Raw genomic sequence first — 18,319 nt, 5'->3', positions numbered from 1 at the left:
ATAAAACAAAGTCCACTCAGTCCTACTTCTTGTTCAGCCAATCGCTCAGACAAAACAAGTTTGGTTACAATTTGCAGGAGATAATGCTGCCCACATCTTGTTTACAAAGTCACCTGAAAGTGAGAAGAGGCGTTCACATGGCAGTGTTGTAGCCGGTGTCTAAAGTTATTTATGTGCCAGATGCGCTAAAGATTCATATATCCCTTCATGCTTCCACCACCATTCCAGAAGACACACGCCCATGCTGATGACAGGTTCTGCTCGATAACGATCCAAAGCAGAGCAGACAGACACATGTTCATTTTCATCATCTGAGTCAGATGCCACCAGCAAAAGATTTATTTTCTTTTTTGGTAATTCGGGTTCTGTAGTTTCCGTATCAGAGCGTTGCTCTTTTAAGACATCTGAAAGCATGCTCCGTTTTTGGAAGGCACTTCAGATTCTTAAACCTTGGGTCGAGTGCTGTATCTATCCTTCGAAATCTCACATTGGTACCTTCTTTGCTTTTTGTCAAATCTGCAGTGAAAGTGTTCTTAAAATGGACATGCGCTGGGTCACCATCTGAGACTGCTATAACAAGATATATATGGCAGAAAGTGGTTAAAAAGAACAGGAGACATACAATCATCCCCCAAGGAGTTCAGTCACAAATTTAATTAAAACATTTTTTTTTTAAAACAAGCATCATCAGCATGGAAGCACGTCCTTTGGAATGGTGGCCAAAGCAAGAAGGGGCATACACGTTTAGCATATCTGGCACGTAAATACCTTGCAACATCGACTATAAGAGTGCCATGCGAATGCTTGTTCTCACTTTCAGGTGACACTGCAAATAAGCAGCAGTCAGCATTATCTCCTGTAAATGTAAACAAACTTGTTTGTCTTAGCAATTGGCTGAACAAGAAGTAGGACTAAGTGGATTTGGAGGCTCTAAAGTTTTACATTGTTTTGTTTTTGAGTGCAGTTATGTAACAAAAAAAAACTGCATTCGTAAGTTGAACTTTCACAACAAGGAGATTGCACTTCAGTACTTGTATGAGGTGAATTGCACAATACTATTTCTTTTGTTTATCATTTTTACAGTGCAAATATTTATAATAAAAATAATAAAGTGAGCACTGTACACTTTGTATTCTGTGTTGCATTAGAAACCAATATATTTGAAAAAGTAGAAAGATCCAAAAATATTTAATACATTTCAATTGATACTTTATTGTATTCTAAAGGATGTCAATTAGAAGAACAACTGAACTGTCTCTTCAGACAAAACTGAGCTGAAAGGAAGATTCTCCAATAGTCTACTATTTAAATATGTGACAGACAGAAGGCAGCATTAGACGTTGCCTATAACATGAACATACCTTCCTTCCTGTTCTTAAGTGTGCCTTTATTGGAAAAGGTTTAATATTTGAGACATCTGACATTTAAAATGCTAACAAACCAGGTTAATGTCAAAGACAAAGGATCAGGATTTGTTTACAGTTCTGTGGTACGTGTGCCAGCTCAGCAGCAAACTGAGCTTGACTACAGCAATCCTCAGAACACAAGGTGTAAATGGGGCTAATACCACAGGAGACTGGTTCAATCTTTCTCCAACTTCAGTTCCATTCGTTCTCCAATGGTGGTGGGAAACTATTGCTAAAGCCACATATGAACGGACTTCTCTACTGTAATTGTCCCAGTCAGCTAAAACTTGAAATATAGGCAGCTTTCCTTTGAAAAAGACTGAAGGCAAAACTAAGCCAAACCAACCAGGGAAAATAAATTTGATGTAAAACCTATCCCATTTGTTCAGTTTAGTAACTTAAGAAATGAAAAAAAATCTTTTTTGTAATGGACAGAACAAGAGAATGCATAAACAAACAAGATAATACCACATTTCTTGAAAAAGTTTATAAGCTTTAATATAATAGAGTTTCCTTCATGATGTCTGAATTTTTTTAAAGTAAGTTGTGGAATTTACAAGTGTAAAAAAAAAGGAGAAAAATTATGAGATTTAAATTGGTTACGAATGCATTTTACTTCATGAGAATTTTCAATAAATATTTGCTGAAATAGGGATTTTTATTTTTACTAAGAAAAAATAAGCACCAACATAAAAACAGTTAGTGCTAACTTTGTTAATTTATTGTATGCTTAACAGTGTTAATTGCGACAGGAATGGAAGAGTGCTCTCACCCAACACATTCCCTTCCACCCAATATAATGACAAATGCTGATTTTTAAATTAAATTGATTAAATTAAAAAGTCAATACCCTTACACAAGTTTTGTACATAGATATATGTATTAGAAAGGGTAGTCAATACTTCATTTAAAAAAAAAACACTTCAATGTAGCCTACGGTAGCTACAACCTATTTATTTCAGTAATTGTTAGAGCATGCAAATTATCTGAAACAATGCAGAGTGCATTGGTCACGAAATACTAAAGCATCAAGGTTAATTTATCAGCAGCACTCGCCAACATTCAGCAACTGAATTAAATGCAGCAAACACTCATGTTAATTTGATAAAACAAAGTTGCGTGCCAGACATTTACTTTAAAACACATGCAAGTTTTCACTGAAATTTAGATCTGTAAAGAAAAGCATAAGGAGTCCAAGGTGCAACATAAATGAAGAAAGGTAACTTAGGTTTACAAGTGTTGGTCTGACATTTATGTGGTTTATGATATAGTCATTAATGTTTCTTTAGTAAAAACCACGTCAATGCCTTTCAAGAATAATGGAACAAATCCGAGACTAGATTGGTGTTTTCTATCAGAGACGGGAAAAGAAAAGGGTGCCTTTTTCTAGCACCAACTTCTCTGGAGAGAGGCTTTCTGTGGGCAAAGGCAAGAATTTCAAAGGCAGCATCCTCTTCTAACTCTGCCTATCTTGAAGAAGGATGAGAAAAGAAACCCATTCCCTGTGGGCTCAAGGGCCATACTGCAGAGACATCTACTGTTCCAATGGCCTGTCTCTCCTTGGGAATGCACCTCCTGAACGGACAGTGGCCTAGAGCTGCTTAACATAAGCAGCAGAAAGGACATAGGAAGAACCAATACAGCTTCAAGTTATATTATTTCTTGACCATCTTTTCACATGGAAATCCAGAAGCAGAGCCTGACCTCTGTTGCTCTACCCCACAGCAAATTAGTGAAGCCCTGCAGGTGCTATTCATGGAAATTCACTGGATCAGAGGAGGACATAGGACAGTGCCACAGAAATAGCACTGCCCCACTGCCTCTTTTGCACACAGGGAACTCCCAAAAATTGTCTAGGCCACTTTTTTAAAACGAAAAACAAAAGTCCGGACACTGCTTCCAGTGAAGCCTGTGTGAACTTTTTCATTGACTTCAACGGAATAAGGAGGAGTGATAATTTCCTGGAAACATGAAGAGTATTAGTGAAGTAACGCAGAGATGTGTGCTCCCTGTTAATATATTGTATTACCTAATTATGCTTGAAATTTGACCTCTGAAGTAGCAAGCTCTATGGTATCCTGCCACCATTCGTGGTAGCGCAAAAAGAAAATGTCCATAGAATGTCTGAGTGGATGGGTAGAAAATTGAGACAATTTACTAAGAAAAAAAAATAAGCAGATAAAACAGTATCTAGTTTATTACGTATAGAAAGATTTCCAGAATTTACAAACACCCACATATTTCATTCCAGGAAGAGTTTTGATTTGAAGACTTCACCCATGGTTCTTTTTTTTCCTTTTTTCTCCTAATATATACACAATGGAAGACTTTGATTTCTTTTTTCTGCTTTTTGTAAGTTTCTGTGCAATAGATGAGTTCAAGTTGACACTTGTAAATACCATCTACAGTAAGTTTATCTTCATTTGAGTTAATACAGCCTATTTTACAAGAGGAGTACAAAATTATTATTTTTTCTTTTGGAAAGAATTTAGCTCAACATCAGGGTTATCTTACAACTGATAGTATCAGTAAATATGACTGTACAATCAAGGCCCAGGGGCCAATGATTCATATTATATTATTTTCTGAATTACAATCTTAAAACAAGAATAGTACCCTACTCTATTCTTATTAGCCTTGTTTTAAGCAGGTTCCCCACTCTGTTTACAACAGAATATAGTATACCTCAGTTCCACATCAAAAAAGATGTGCTGTAGGAAAAGTTACATTTTAATTAAAAAAGTACATGTATAAATCAAAACCTATGTTAAATATTTAATACTCTTCAACCAACATTAACAGTTTTGTATGTAATAATTTACAATGATGATTTGTCATACAGGTTTTCAGCAGCAAATGAAATGTAATGTATCACGTAAATGTGCTAGTACAATTCCCATTCTCACCATGACATAGTGGTGGGCACATCAGTTCACTGTGTCCAGCTAAGTCCTTATGGTAGAGGATGAAGTAATAGAGACTCATTGTCCAGGTGTCACAGTGCTTTTGCTTGGCACAACACAGAATGTGCAGTTCAGTCAACTAACTCCTGAGGTTTGTGTAAAGTAAACAAACTGAACTGGATGCATCGTACCCATCTATGGACGAGGAGGAGGATGTGAGGTCCTAGTTGTGATTCATGTAACATTTATAGTCTGGATACCCATGAGTAAAAAGAAGGATTTGCTGAGGTTGTATAGGTCATCATTCTGAAATTGAAAGAGAAAGAAAGTAACCGTATTAGGCTTGTAAACACACTGCTTATAATTACTGCTTTGAACAACACAAGTGACATTCGAAGTTCAGTCTTTAACACCTTAGAAAAGAATGACATACATAAACTGTACTCAAACATGTAACAATTACTAAAGCATCAAAGATGCTGAAAATCAGAAATATATTTTAAACATATTTGAGAGATTCACATATGGAAAAAAGAAAACAAGAGTGTTCATACTGATTAGATTTCTTGACACTAATTTCTATATCAAAGAAAAGATTATCCTTCTGGGGTCTTTTGTACTCTCTGCAAGGAAGTTTTTGGTTAGATTGTTGACCCCACTTTCCTGCCTACCCAGGTGCACAATTTCTTGTATGAAAAGGTGCCATGCAACCTCAACATGCCCACCACTGACCATTAATAAGTTATGAAAAACTATAAAAATGCAAATTTTGGACATTCCTATGGTGCCAGAAGTCAGGACCTATTGTTGATATCCACTGACGTTTTTTTAAAAATATAGTTCATATCATTGAGAGAAGACTGATGCCTCATCCACACGGTGTGTTAGTCTGTACTAGTAGGGTATAAATTCTAGTGTAACCCAGCATGTCATGCATCAACTGGCCCATGTTGATCCTGGTGGTATGCACTAGAAGTTCCCTAGTGTACCAGGACTACTAGACTAGAATTTACATCCCACTTGTGCGGACTAATGCATCATACAGACAACCTCTGACACCTCACAAGATGCTGCAGCCATAATTCTGCTTCTGAGCTTACTCTCAGTAGGGAGGTTATGACATCATTAAAACTAGGACTTTGACAAAAAGTGACCCGCCAGCGAAAAAATATTCCATAAACACCACTACTTTCTGTTTTACTTCTGGCCTAAATAGAATTTATAAGCTAAGATTCTGATTTTAACAAACGTGTATAATTTTCGTAACATATACTATGTCTTAAAAAGAGAGATGAACAGTATATTTCCCCCTGCAAATAAAGACTTCCCACAGGGACACTGGAGTAAAAACTGAAAAGGCCTCCTGTCCCATACTCTTTCATTTCCCAAGAAACAGAATTTACTTTGTGTGGTCCTTCAAGTGAAAGGAAAATCTATCCTTGCAAATGATGCATGGTATGCTGTGAAAACTCCCTGGAGAATTCTCTCACAGATCTCTCATTTACTTTCAACTTTCTCCTGAACTCATATTGCAATCTACTGGAATGTTCCTACCAGAATATCTATATACAGCTTAACATAGCTTCACCGCTTTCAACTATGTTGGACCTAAAAATAGACAGTAATGCCATGCTTTATTAAAGGACGAGTGACAAAGAAAGAAATCACCTAATTTAAACGGAGAAGTAGTGAAATGCGCATGATTTGCTTTTCATTTCATATCTGGCTGTAATCCAGCATAGCTGAATGAATTTAGTGCAAGAACAAACTGTACTCAGTAGTATGGTCACAAGTTCCAACCTGCACAGTGGAAGAAACAGGAAGGGAAATGGACAATTTTTCCACTTATGTCAAGCTTCTTGTTTTGAGATTTTTCAATAAATAAATACAATGTTCAGTGTCAAAGCAATATATCATATCTATTATCTAATGTTTCTGTAATCTACCTAAACTCCCAAATCTGTCATGCATTACTTCTAAAAATCCCCTCTTGCTTCCCCCAACACAATCAGTACCATCAAGACTCTTTTGTGCAATCTCTGGGTGTTACTCTCCAGTCTTCTGTACACAGAAACTAATACAAGAGAAAAAGCATTTTCTGGAGACAGGGAAATTATTATCTAGTGAAATCATTCAGAAACTTCAACTGTCCTGAAGAAAATAGTAATTATGGAAGACTAGGTGCATAAGCTACCAAAACCTTTGGAAAAGTGAAACAAGGTGAAGGCTGGAGTAGGTTGTAGATCTAGGAATTTCTGTGACTCAGGATGACTGTCCAAAAATATATGGAGCAGTAACTGTAGTACGCTTTCAATGCATGTAAACTGGGGCTCTCAGTAGTTCCTTAGAAAAGCACCATGAAAAGGATACTTGTAGTAGTAGTAGTAACATGGGTCAGTTTCAGATCTATTACCACACTTTAATGTCTGCAGGGTTACAACAGGATAGGATACTCTTGTAAAGATTTCCTGAAAATTATCTTGTGACACTACTGTGACACCATATAAGCAACTTCGGTTTCCCTGTAAGATAGTTTGGAGCAAAGACACCATTTTAACTGGAGAATCTTTCAAGATCTCAGAACTCTGTCCATTTGAATTAAGCTTTTGAGTGTATCAGCTGTTTTTGAAACAGGAATGAAGAGATGCTCTATACTACATCCTTTGAAACACTTTTACATAGATCTATAAAAAAAGAGTTATCCCATTTAAGTGAAGAGATTCTACTTTTAAACAATTTGTATTGTTCATTGAGATCTAAAAAAATAAGGCAAAAAGTCCATATTATTTTGGTCTAAGTCTTCAAAATTTCTTTTAAAAAACCAAAACTATGTGAGTTACAAGGATTCTAAAGTAGGCATCTGAAACGTGTTACGCATGTTCTAAATTACAAAAAACATAACACACAAGTGACAAAAACATTTAGAAACATTGGATTCTCTGCTAAGGAAAGTTTTAGCTTAGACAGATGATTTTAAAATGACCTACTTATCAACTCCTTATCCCCCTTTGCCCCCCAAAAAAACGTATAATGGAGATACTGACAACCCATACTATAACTGCACAACTGTGATGAGTGGTCTGACTGATTCCACACACAACAAAAACAAAGATAACATCCCTACTGAAAGCAGACCTGCTTCCTCAAGGTCACTGTAATATCACCATAACTATATAGAATAAACAGGGCCTTAGATCTGTGTGTACACACATAAATTAGAACTTAGGAAGTGCACAACCATTAGGACTTAAAAACTTTATAGAGTATTTCTTGACTTCTGTGACAAAATAACTGAATTTATTATGGGAACGATTCCCATCTTGTGAGGACAACCTTGTCTGAATTAAATGGACAATACCGGGTCTCATCAGAAAGAGCTCCCAACATCAGAGAGATACCTGGTGGAGATAGCAGCTATTGAGAAGACAACTTTGACAGGAAATATAACACCACATCTCATAGGAGTTCTATCAAGTTAGCATCATAAGAACCAGAATGCTGGTTGACAATTGTGCTCTACAACCTTGTAGGGTGAAATCAGAGTAGCCCTCGTAGAGAGCCACTTAACATTGGGATGTGCAGAAAACCTCCTTTTACTTAAGAACATAATGTAGCGAACAGACTTTTTAGCTTGGACACTTGTGTCCTATTTAAAAAGGCCCTACTGGATGAACTCCAGGCAACCTCTAACCAACTTTAACATCACATTTAGCCCCTGGACTTTTCATTTGCAAGTAGAATAAGTTCATTTTATAGACTGCTTTCTAGGAGCTATTACTGTTGATAACCTGGGTCAATTTTTGTTTATGTCACGTCTTTCAAAACACAAGACAGTTAGGATGAGCCGGTCTGGTCCTGGATAGAAGACTGGCCCTTGTGATGGCAGATCTCTGAGTTAGTGGCATCAAGAGATATTACGCTAGGTTGATGGTTTATAAAAAAAAAAAAAAAAACCCCACCCAAGGATTTCCAGTGTTCCTCAGCTGAGGGAACAAACAAGAAAAATCACAGGACCTTTAACCTCAGCCAATGGACATGACAGGGTGAAATATGGATGGGATAAACAGGAATTAATGGATCTCTCTCACATGAGTTCTTGTCAGGGAAGCTTATCTATGCATGAAACCAGCATTCCCAATAGACTTCAATAGGGACTGGACTTTTGTTAAGGCACAACTTGTTTTTTCATTACCGGTGCTTTCATTTTTAACATTCCTCCAAGACAAGACTTTTATCTTATAGTATCCAATATATCCTAAGATGCTTTAGAAACTATCATTCTATATCTTTTCCTTTATCTATCTATCTATATATATAGATATCTTTATTTATATCTGTATCTTCCTGAAAAAGCACAAGATCTAATCTGCACAGACACACCCCTGGAACCCTCACCTGGGATATTCTATCTACTACCTAAGATCCATAAACCTGGAAATCCTGGGTGCCCCATCATCTCAGGCATTGGCACCCTGACAGCAGGATTGTCTGGCTATGTAGACTCCCTCCTCAGGCCCTACGCTACCAGCACTCCCAGCTACCTTCGAGACACCACTGACTTCCTGAGGAAACTACAATCCATCGGTGATCTTCCTGATAACACCATCCTGGCCACTATGGATGTAGAAGCCCTCTACACCAACATTCCACACAAAGATGGACTACAACCTGTCAAGAACACTATCCCTGATAATGTCACGGCTAACCTGGTGGCTGAACTTTGTGACTTTGTGCTTACCCATAACTATTTTACATTTGGGGACAATGTATACCTTCAGATCAGCGGAACTGCTACGGGTACCCGCATGGCCCCACAGTATGCCAACATTTTTATGTGCATTTAGAACAACGCTTCCTCAGCTCTCGTCCCCTAACGCCCCTACTCTACTTGCGCTATATTGATGACATCATCATCATCTGGACCCATGGAAAAGAAGCCCTTGAGGAATTCCACCATGATTTCAACAATTTCCATCCCACCATCAACCTCAGCCTGGTCCAGTCCACACAAGAGATCCACTTCCTGGACACTACAGTGCTAATAAACAATGGTCACATAAACACCACCCTATACCTACCTACATGCCTCCAGCTTTCACCCTGACCACACCACACGATCCATCGTCTACAGCCAAGCTCTGCGATACAACCGCATTTGCTCCAACCCCTCAGACAGAGGAGCTCTATCAAGCATTCTTACAACTACAATACCCACCTGCGGAAGTGAAGAAACAGATTGATAGAGCTAGAAGAGTTCCCAGAAGTCACCTACTACAGGACAGGCCTAACAAAGAAAATAACAGAAAGCCACTAGCCATCACCTTCAGCCCCCAACTAAAACCCCTCCAACACATTATTAAGGATCTACAACCTATCCTGAAGGATGACCCAACACTCACAAATCTTGGGAGACAGGCCAGTCCTTGCCTACAGACAGCCCCCCAACCTGAAGCAAATACTCACCAACAACCACATACCACACAACAGAACCACTAACCCAGGAATCTATCCTTGCAACAAAGCCCGTTGCCAATTGTGCCCACATATCTATTCAGGGGACACCATCACAGGGCCTAATAACATCAGCCACACTATCAGAGGCTCGTTCACCTGCACATCCACCAATATGATATATGCCATCGTGTGCCAGCAATGCCCCTCTGCCATGTACATTGGTCAAACTGGACAGTCTCTACGTAAAAGAATAAATGGACACAAATCAGATGTCAAGAATTATAACATTCATAAACCAGTCGGAGAACACTTCAATCTCTCTGGTCACGTGGATTACAGACATGAAGATCGCTATCTTAAAACAAAAAAACTTCAAATCCAGACTCCAGCGAGAAACTGCTAATTGGAATTCATTTGCAAATTGGATACTATTAATTTAGGCTAAAATAGAGACTGGGAGTGGCTAAGTCATTATGCAAGGTAGCCTATTTCCCCTTGTTTTTTCCTACCCCCCCCCCCCGACGTTCCGGTTAAACTTGGATTTATGCTGGAAATGGCCCACCTTGATTATCATACACATTGTAAGGAGAGTGGTCAGTTTGGATGAGCTACTACCAGCAGGAGAGTGAGTTTGGGGGGTGGGGGGTGAGAAAACCTGGATTTGTGCTGGAAATGGCCCACCTGGATTATCATACACATTGTAAGGAGAGTGATCACTTTAGATAAGCTACTACCAGCAGGAGAGTGGGGTGGGAGGAGGTATTGTTTCATGGTCTCTCTGTATATAATGTCTTCTGCAGTTTCCACAGCATGCATCCGATGAAGTGAGCTGTAGCTCACGAAAGCTTATGCTCAAATAAATTGGTTAGTCTCTAAGGTGCCACAAGTATTCCTTTTCATTCTGTATCTGATTTCTCTACACACAGAACCCTGATTAGCAGAACTGTCCAGGAAGTGATATGAGATCATTTCCTCCTTCTTTATTCATTATTACAACTACCATGATCCTGGAAGAGATCCTGAAGCACTTTGCCAGACCAAACACTAATGATCAGAGTGGAAAAAGCTGGCAACCATGTGCCAAGTAGGATTATTGTCTGTAGATCATACAATGAGAATATGAAGACAAGTCTCCTTCAGATCCATGGAAGACAGAAAACCTCTCTGTAGTCAGTTGTCAAGTAGACTTGAGAACATCCCATCATTAACAAAGGCTCCTGTAGGCAGTTATTCAGCACTCTGCCTGAAAATCTGTTTTCTGTCCCCAATTCTCCCAGGCTAGAAATATAGTAGGATGAGGAACTGCCCTTGAGTTCCCTCTGCCAGGGAATGGGTTGTATTATTCGAATCTGTAATAAATGATGGTGGACTGCCTTCATGTCCTGCCATTTCCATAGTTGACTTGAGACAAAACTGTCCATTTGATTCTTCCACAGCTCAGAATCACCCCCTATGGACAATGTTCAGGAACTTAAATTTTGACCACTGGTGAGTACCTATTAGTTCCCAAAGTTAGAGAGCCTGGCACCAATCGGGGAGGTGGGGGTACTCAGGGTGAGGGTCTATTCGAGACACAGTTGGCAGAGTCTCATGAAGATTGCTCTGAAAATATCCATCATCACTTTAACTCCTTTCACCCCAAACTTGTTCCAACCACCAATGCAAAATGGTAATTTCTCCTGTTGTACTTCAGGGGCTCCTTCAACTTGCAATATGATCTGTATTCCTTTGCATTGTGTTTGGCAGGTGCCTGGATTATAACTTGACTTTTCTGATGACTCCATGACCACCATGTCTAGGGTGACCAGACAGCAAGTGTAGAAAATTGGGACGGGGGGGGGGTAATAGGTGCCTATATAAGAGACAGCTCCAAATATCGGCACTGTCCCTATAAAATCGGGACATCTGTTCACCCTAACTCTGTCCCTTGCCTTCCATAACATTTTCCACTGATATAACAAGAAAGCATGAAGCCGATTTGTATAGGAATTTGCTCTCATTGACCAAAGACACTCATGCCTACAAAAAACAGAGATGTATCCCACTATTCTGAGTAAGAGATATATGGCATACCTAGTGTGATCACAGAGAAAGTGGCTGTCAAAAGACATTTTCCAGAGAGAAGCTCTTAGGCTGTGAAATCTTTAGTTTTGAGAGGCACTACACATGCAGTAGTGTCGACCAACATTAGCAATGCTCATGCAAGGTATGTGGGGGTTGGAGAGGTCCTTAGATTGTCAGACAATCCCCTGTAATTCCTCCTGAGTGAGAAGCCCACTCTTTCAGGTAAAAATAACCTTCAGCTAGAAATGCCGAGTCTTTAACCACCAGGAAAGATAGCCTTGTCCATCCTCTGTAGTGTCACCGGTTTGGATTTAGACTGCTACATGCAAATAAACTGTATGCTTTAAAATGAAGGCAAGAGGACTGCAAAGTAGTAAATGGTGGGGCAAGATGTTGTTCTGCATCTTGGGCCTCTCTCATCCTTCCACATGCAGCGTCGGGGGGAATGGGATGTAGAAGGTGGTGGGGTATGATGATTAAGGCTACGATTTAGTCACGGGTATTTTTAGTAAAAGTCATGGACAGGTCACAGGCAGTAAACAAAAACTCACAGCCCGTGACCTGTCCATGACTTGTGCTATATACCCCTAACTAAAATTTGGGCCAGGGGGCTGCAGGGGGGTTGCCCGAGACCCGCACTGGTGCTGGGGGGGCATGTGGCCTGGGACTCCCGCTGGTGCTGGGTGGGAAGGCGGGGGGCAGCCTGGCAGGCTCCCTACCAGGCTCCGCGCAGCTCCCTGGAAGTGGCCAGCATGTTCCTGCAGCTCCAAGAGGGAGGGAAGGCCAGGGAGGCTTCATGTGCTGCCCCTGCCACGAGCTCCAGCTCCCATTGGCCAGGAATTGTAGCCAATGGGAACTGCGGGGGTGGTGCCTCCAGACAGGAGCAGTGCACAGAGCCCTCTGGCCCCTCCACCTAGGAGCTGCAGGGACATGCCAGCTGCTTTCGGAGAGCCCATTCGCCCCCGAGGTAAGCGCCGCTCTGCACACCAACTCCCAGCACTCAGCCCCCTCCCACACCCAAACTGTCCTAGCAGTGGCCAGTGCAACTGGCCCAGGGATTGCCTGATCTGCTCGGGCAGCCCCAGAGCCAGCCGCTGCAGAAGTCACGAATCTGTGACTTTCCGTGTCGTTCACAGAGCCTTAATGATGATCCACAGTGGCAGCTAAGCATTACAGCCTGGTTGGAATGGCATAGTGACTTGCAGCAGCAGAAGCTAGGTACAATAGCCCAGATGGAGGACCATGGTTACACAGCAAGGGACACTGACCTGCTATTTTCCTATTCTTAGGGATGGTTAGAAAATCCTATTAGTTTCTTATGATATCTTCCCACAGAGCATGCAAAGGGATATAAATATAATTTATCTAGAGAGCCACAGACCTTGGCCACAGTATCAAAATTCTCTATCTTTTGTGTTTTGTTTTATTATGGGTTTTCTGTTTGTGTTATTTTTGATCCTCTCAGTCTGATTCAGACAGGTTGCTGTGTTAGTCTGTATCAGCAAAAAGAATGAAGAGTACTTGTGGCACCTTAGAGACTAACAAATTTATCTGGGCATAAGCTTTCGTGGGCTAAATCCATTTCATCAGATGCATGCAGTGGAAAAGACAGTAGGAAGATCGATATCACACACATAGAGAACATGAAAAAATGAACAACTCTAATGAGCCTAATCAATTAAGGTGGGCTATTATCAGCAGAAGAAAAAAAACTTTTGTAGTGATAATCAGGATGGCCCATTTCAAACAGTTGACAAGAAGGTGTGAGTAACAGTAGGAGAAAAATTAGCATGGTGAAATAGTCTTTAAGTTTGCGTAATGACTCATCCACTCCCAGTCTTTATTCAAGCCTAATTTAAATGGTGTCCAGTTTGCAAATTAATTCCAGTTAGGCAGTTTCTTGTTGGAGTCTATTTTTGAAGTTTTTTTGTCGAAGAAGTGCGACTTTTAGGTCTGTAACTGAGTGTCCAGGGAAGCTGAAGTGTTCTCAGACTGGTTTTTGAGAGTTATAATTCTTGACATCTGATTTGTGTCCATTTATTCTTTTGCATAGACACTATCCGGTTTGGCCCATTTACATGGCAGAGGGGCACTGCTGGCACATGATGGCATATATCACATTGGTAGATGTAGAGGTGAACGAGCCTCTGATGGTGTGGCTGATGTGATTAAGTCCTATGATGATGCTCTGCTGCAAGGACAGGTTCCTGGGTTAGTGTTTTTGTTGTGTGGTTGCTGGTATTTGCTTCAGGTTGGGGGGCTGTCTGTAAGCAAGGACTGGCCTGTCTCCCAAGATCTGTGAGTGAGGGATCATCCTTCAGGCTGGAGTGATGATGGGCTGGAGAGGTTTTAGTTGGGGGCTGAAGGTGATGGCTACTGGAGTTCTGTTACTTTCTTTGTTGGGCCTGTCCTGTAGTAGGTGACTTCTGTGTACTCTTCTGGCTCTGTCAATTTGTTTCTTCACTTCAGCAGGTAGGTACTGTAGTTTTAGGAACAGTTGATAGAGATCTTGTAGGTGTTTGTTTCTGTCTGAGGGATTGGAGCAAATGTTGTATCGTAGAGCTTGGCTGTAGACAATGGATTGTGTGATGTGGTCTGGATGAAAGCTGGACCACATCACACGATCCATTAGGAATATATGGTCTCACTAACGCGCCATACTGAGATTTAACACAATACTTCAGGTGCGAATCCAGAAAACCAAAAGGGAGAGGGAATTTTTCATTAACATTATGACTTAGATATACATGCCACAATGAAATATGAAACTGTATATCATTTTACACATATTTTACACAAGGTTCCTAAATTACACCATAAATTAAGTAGTGCCCAATTATATTACCTATCCTGACAAAGATAAACCTACTTCACTAATCTGCATGTGTTAGATTGTGCAACCTGGACTCACATTGGTGAGCATTACAAGTAGTATGCTTTTCAACAGCAAAAGTTGTGGTGTCTCCTTTAAAATTATTCGATGGCAAATGCAGAAATTATTCTTTTATCATGGTGTTTTTGCATCATGTTCTAATTTCAGGCACTGAACTTGCTGTCCAGAGTTTATGCTGCATGTTTTAGTTGAAATTTTCCACAACTGTGAAACATATTCAGCATCTGATTTACAGACTCAAAACAGCCTTAACAGAACATGACAAATTTTAGTTTGTAATCCATTGGTAGTATATTTACAAATACATGTTTTATATTTTCTAAAATTTTACTAAATGAAAAAGGACTCAAAATATTTCTTTTAAGTTTTTCTCTTAAATAGTAAGAGCATTTTATTTGTCCTCTCCCCAGGGTAGTATTATAAAATGTTTCAATGGCGAAAGCGCCTGATATAGATTCAAGTCATCATCTGGGTGTCCTATTGTTTCTTATCAACAAGCATCAGTGTTTCCTTAACAACATACAAAACAGCACACACGAGACAAATGTTTTAATAGATGGTACTAGGACTAGAGCGAGCTGAGGTAAGGATCATTAACATTACTGACATCACCGCTGGCAGCTTAACAAAAGGGAAAACCTGTGTTTAATTTATTTCCTACTCACCACAGGCTGTAGCTGAGTCCCCAGTAATATGGTTTGTGGTTAACTTTATGGAAGAAGTTGGTAATGCACGAAAAATGTACTGAAACAAACAAACATCTTTAAAAGCTACTACACGGTATGTTTGACAAGTGATCTCTGCTCATCATCTGTTAGAAGATACAGTTAACACTAATGTATGATCCAGTTGGCAGAACTCTCTTTTCACCGGGTTTTTAGGCCAGACTGGACACAAGACAGCTCAACTGTAGTTCCCACTACTACTGAAGCCTATTTTAAGATTTCATATTAGCAACATGTCATTTACATCTCCTGGAGAAAGCAACTGAAGTCTTTCTGAAGTTCACTTATTTCCCCTTAGGGGTAAATAAAAAAAAAATAAGGGGGGGGGCACGCATTTAGGACTTTAACTATCCTAAAACACCAGTCTAGACAAAAAGGATTTTTTTTTTCCCCTGAAGTCAACTGAAACCTCATGCATACAAGGGAAGTGTGCTTAAAACGTATTCAATTTATCATCCTCATTCTTTCCTCCCCAAGCAATTCTCGTTGAAAAACACAAGACTAAAATATCTCCAAGCTATGAAAATGAAAAATAGGGCTATGTTAAAGCAAAAGATGCATTCCAGCCTCCCATTTAAATTTCTTATTCTGATTTATTGGGTGCCAACACTGTGTTTGGTGCTGTACAAGGCATATGTAAAACAGTCCCATGCAAACTACAGGATTATCCTGTTTCAAAGAAGAAATATAATTATGCACTTTTCTCCACAATAATTTGACTCAGCTGAAACTGTTCTCAGTTCAGGAAATAGATACAACTAGTTTACTACTGCTTAACATGCCAGGCAAATCAGGCAAAGTGCATCTCCAGTAATACTGGACCTACTTGGTATACTGTGACATTACATTGTAATTTCAACTGAACGTCAATACAATAAAAAAAGCACAGACAGAAACGGGGAAGCAGTTAGAAGAGCAGAGACAGAAATGGGGGGCGGAACAGCTAGAAGGTGATTAAGGTAGGGATGTCTCTCCCCTCCTCGCCACAAAGGTAGCAACAGGGAAATAGTTAATAAACTGCCAAAGTAGGGGTTTGTTTTTGTTTTTGGGGGGGGGGGGGGGGGAAGAGAGCGCGAGAGCACGGATCACCATACATGGAAATATTCCTGGACAGACTAGAAAACTGTCAATTATGGGATGGTGACAGAATACTGATTACTGTAACAATATACTGGGCTACCATTCCATCTTCCTGTATTGTAGGCAGGAAAAAAACCCAACACACACTTTGGATGAGCTTCAGTCTAAGCAAAATAGTGCCTGTCTAACGTTCAGCCTGGATTTTTCAGACTGCTCGCATAGTTTTTCGCTGCCCCTAATTCAGAATCCTGCTCTGCAAAACCTGGACAGATGCATCTCCGCTGAACATGGGCAGTCTGCTCTGCAATTGCTAAGCTTTTGGTCAGGCAGCTACCCTGGACGTTTGGGAAAGGGAAAACACTCACGACCCCTATTCAATACAGACAGTGTTTCAAACTGGGAATTGTGTGAAGAGGTTCACTTTATTCAAACCCCCCAGTTTTCCTGGTCCTCTCCCCATCCCTATAACAGATATGCAGAAATCAAGCTCTTCACAACTTCAAGCCTCTGTTTCCACTTGGTGGGAAGAACCTTTTTCCAGACTGTTACAGACCAGGCCAGACTAATTACTGGGGAGGAGGAATTTAATTTTTAAAAATCTCTTCCCCATCCCTTGCTTTTCTCTCTCTATCCTTCCTATCTCCCCCTGTGAGTCCGGACACAGAATATGCCCACTGCTCCTCCTGCAAGTAGTAAGAGGTGACTAAAAGGGGGTGCCTAGAGAAGGATGGGCTCTCCCAGGTCAGAAATTTTCCCAAGACACACCATATGATGAGCAAGTCAACTATGTCCACACAGGATTGGTTACAGCCTGGGTTAATAATGACCGTGCCATCCGTCTCCCAACAGGACGGATGCAACACGTATACTACTGGTGTAACTCCAACAAAGAGGATCCGTGGAAGAGATAACATCACCATAGCCATATGAAATGTAAGGATATTGAGACAAATAGAGAGGTTGAAAGAACTCACATATGAAATGGAACAATACACCTGGCACCTCTTTGGAATCTCTGAAGTCAGATGGAAGAACTTTGGAGAGGCACTAACGGAAGAAGGCTATATACTCTTTTACAATGGAAAGGACAAACATATCAACAGCATAGGATTTCTTGTGCATAAAGATATCAAGAATTCAGTATTAGGATGCTGCCCAATGTCCAGCAGACTTATTTCCATCCATCTAAAGGCAATACCATTTAATATCAGTGGTACAAGTATATGCCCCTATAACAAACTATAACGATGAACAAATTGAAGATTTTTACGATCAGCTCCAAGACATCATCGTTAAGGAACACAAGAAATATATCCTGATTGTAGAGGGAGATTGGAATGCTAAAGTGGGTACTGAGGCACAGGCAGATTGGTGAGATTATTGTGGCCCTTTTTGTAATGCGGTAACAAATGGGAAAGGATTGAGACTTTTAGAGTTTGCCAGCTATAACAGCTGGTTCTTGCAAGCACATTAAGCATCCAGATGATCAATGTGGCAAGCACCTGATGGTCTACATCACAGCCAGATCGACTACATCATGGAGCAAAACCGATTTCGTTCTGGGATTAACAGAGCTAAAAGAAGGAGCTCTCCCCAGTGCTGTTATTGGAAGTGATCACAACCTTGTTGTCAAGGTTCCTTCCCCACTCTGAACTCTAGGATACAGATGTGGGGACCTTCATGAAAAATCCCCTAAGCTTATTTTTACCAGTTTAGGTTAAAACTTCCCCAAGGTACAAACTATTTTACCTTTTGCCCTTGGACTTCATTGCTGTCACCACCAAGCATCTAACA

The 18,319-nt window shown here is 40.3% G+C and overlaps 1 protein-coding gene across 1 annotated transcript in view; it reads right to left on the bottom strand.

Annotated features, from left to right (window-relative positions):
• Positions 1 to 3,585: 3,585 nt before the first annotated feature.
• Positions 3,586 to 18,319, bottom strand: part of IRS1 (insulin receptor substrate 1) — an 86,952-nt gene continuing 72,218 nt past the window's right edge. Inside the window, exon 2 of the mRNA XM_073359899.2 lies at positions 3,586 to 4,615. The gene's annotated coding sequence lies outside the window, so the exon portion shown is untranslated. The remainder of the gene's footprint in view (positions 4,616 to 18,319) is intronic.

The sequence above is a fragment of the Lepidochelys kempii genome, chromosome 9 (assembly GCF_965140285.1).
Source record: "Lepidochelys kempii isolate rLepKem1 chromosome 9, rLepKem1.hap1, whole genome shotgun sequence".
NCBI classification, from domain to species: Eukaryota; Metazoa; Chordata; order Testudines; family Cheloniidae; genus Lepidochelys; species Lepidochelys kempii.
This window is presented reverse-complemented; position numbering and strand designations above follow the sequence as displayed.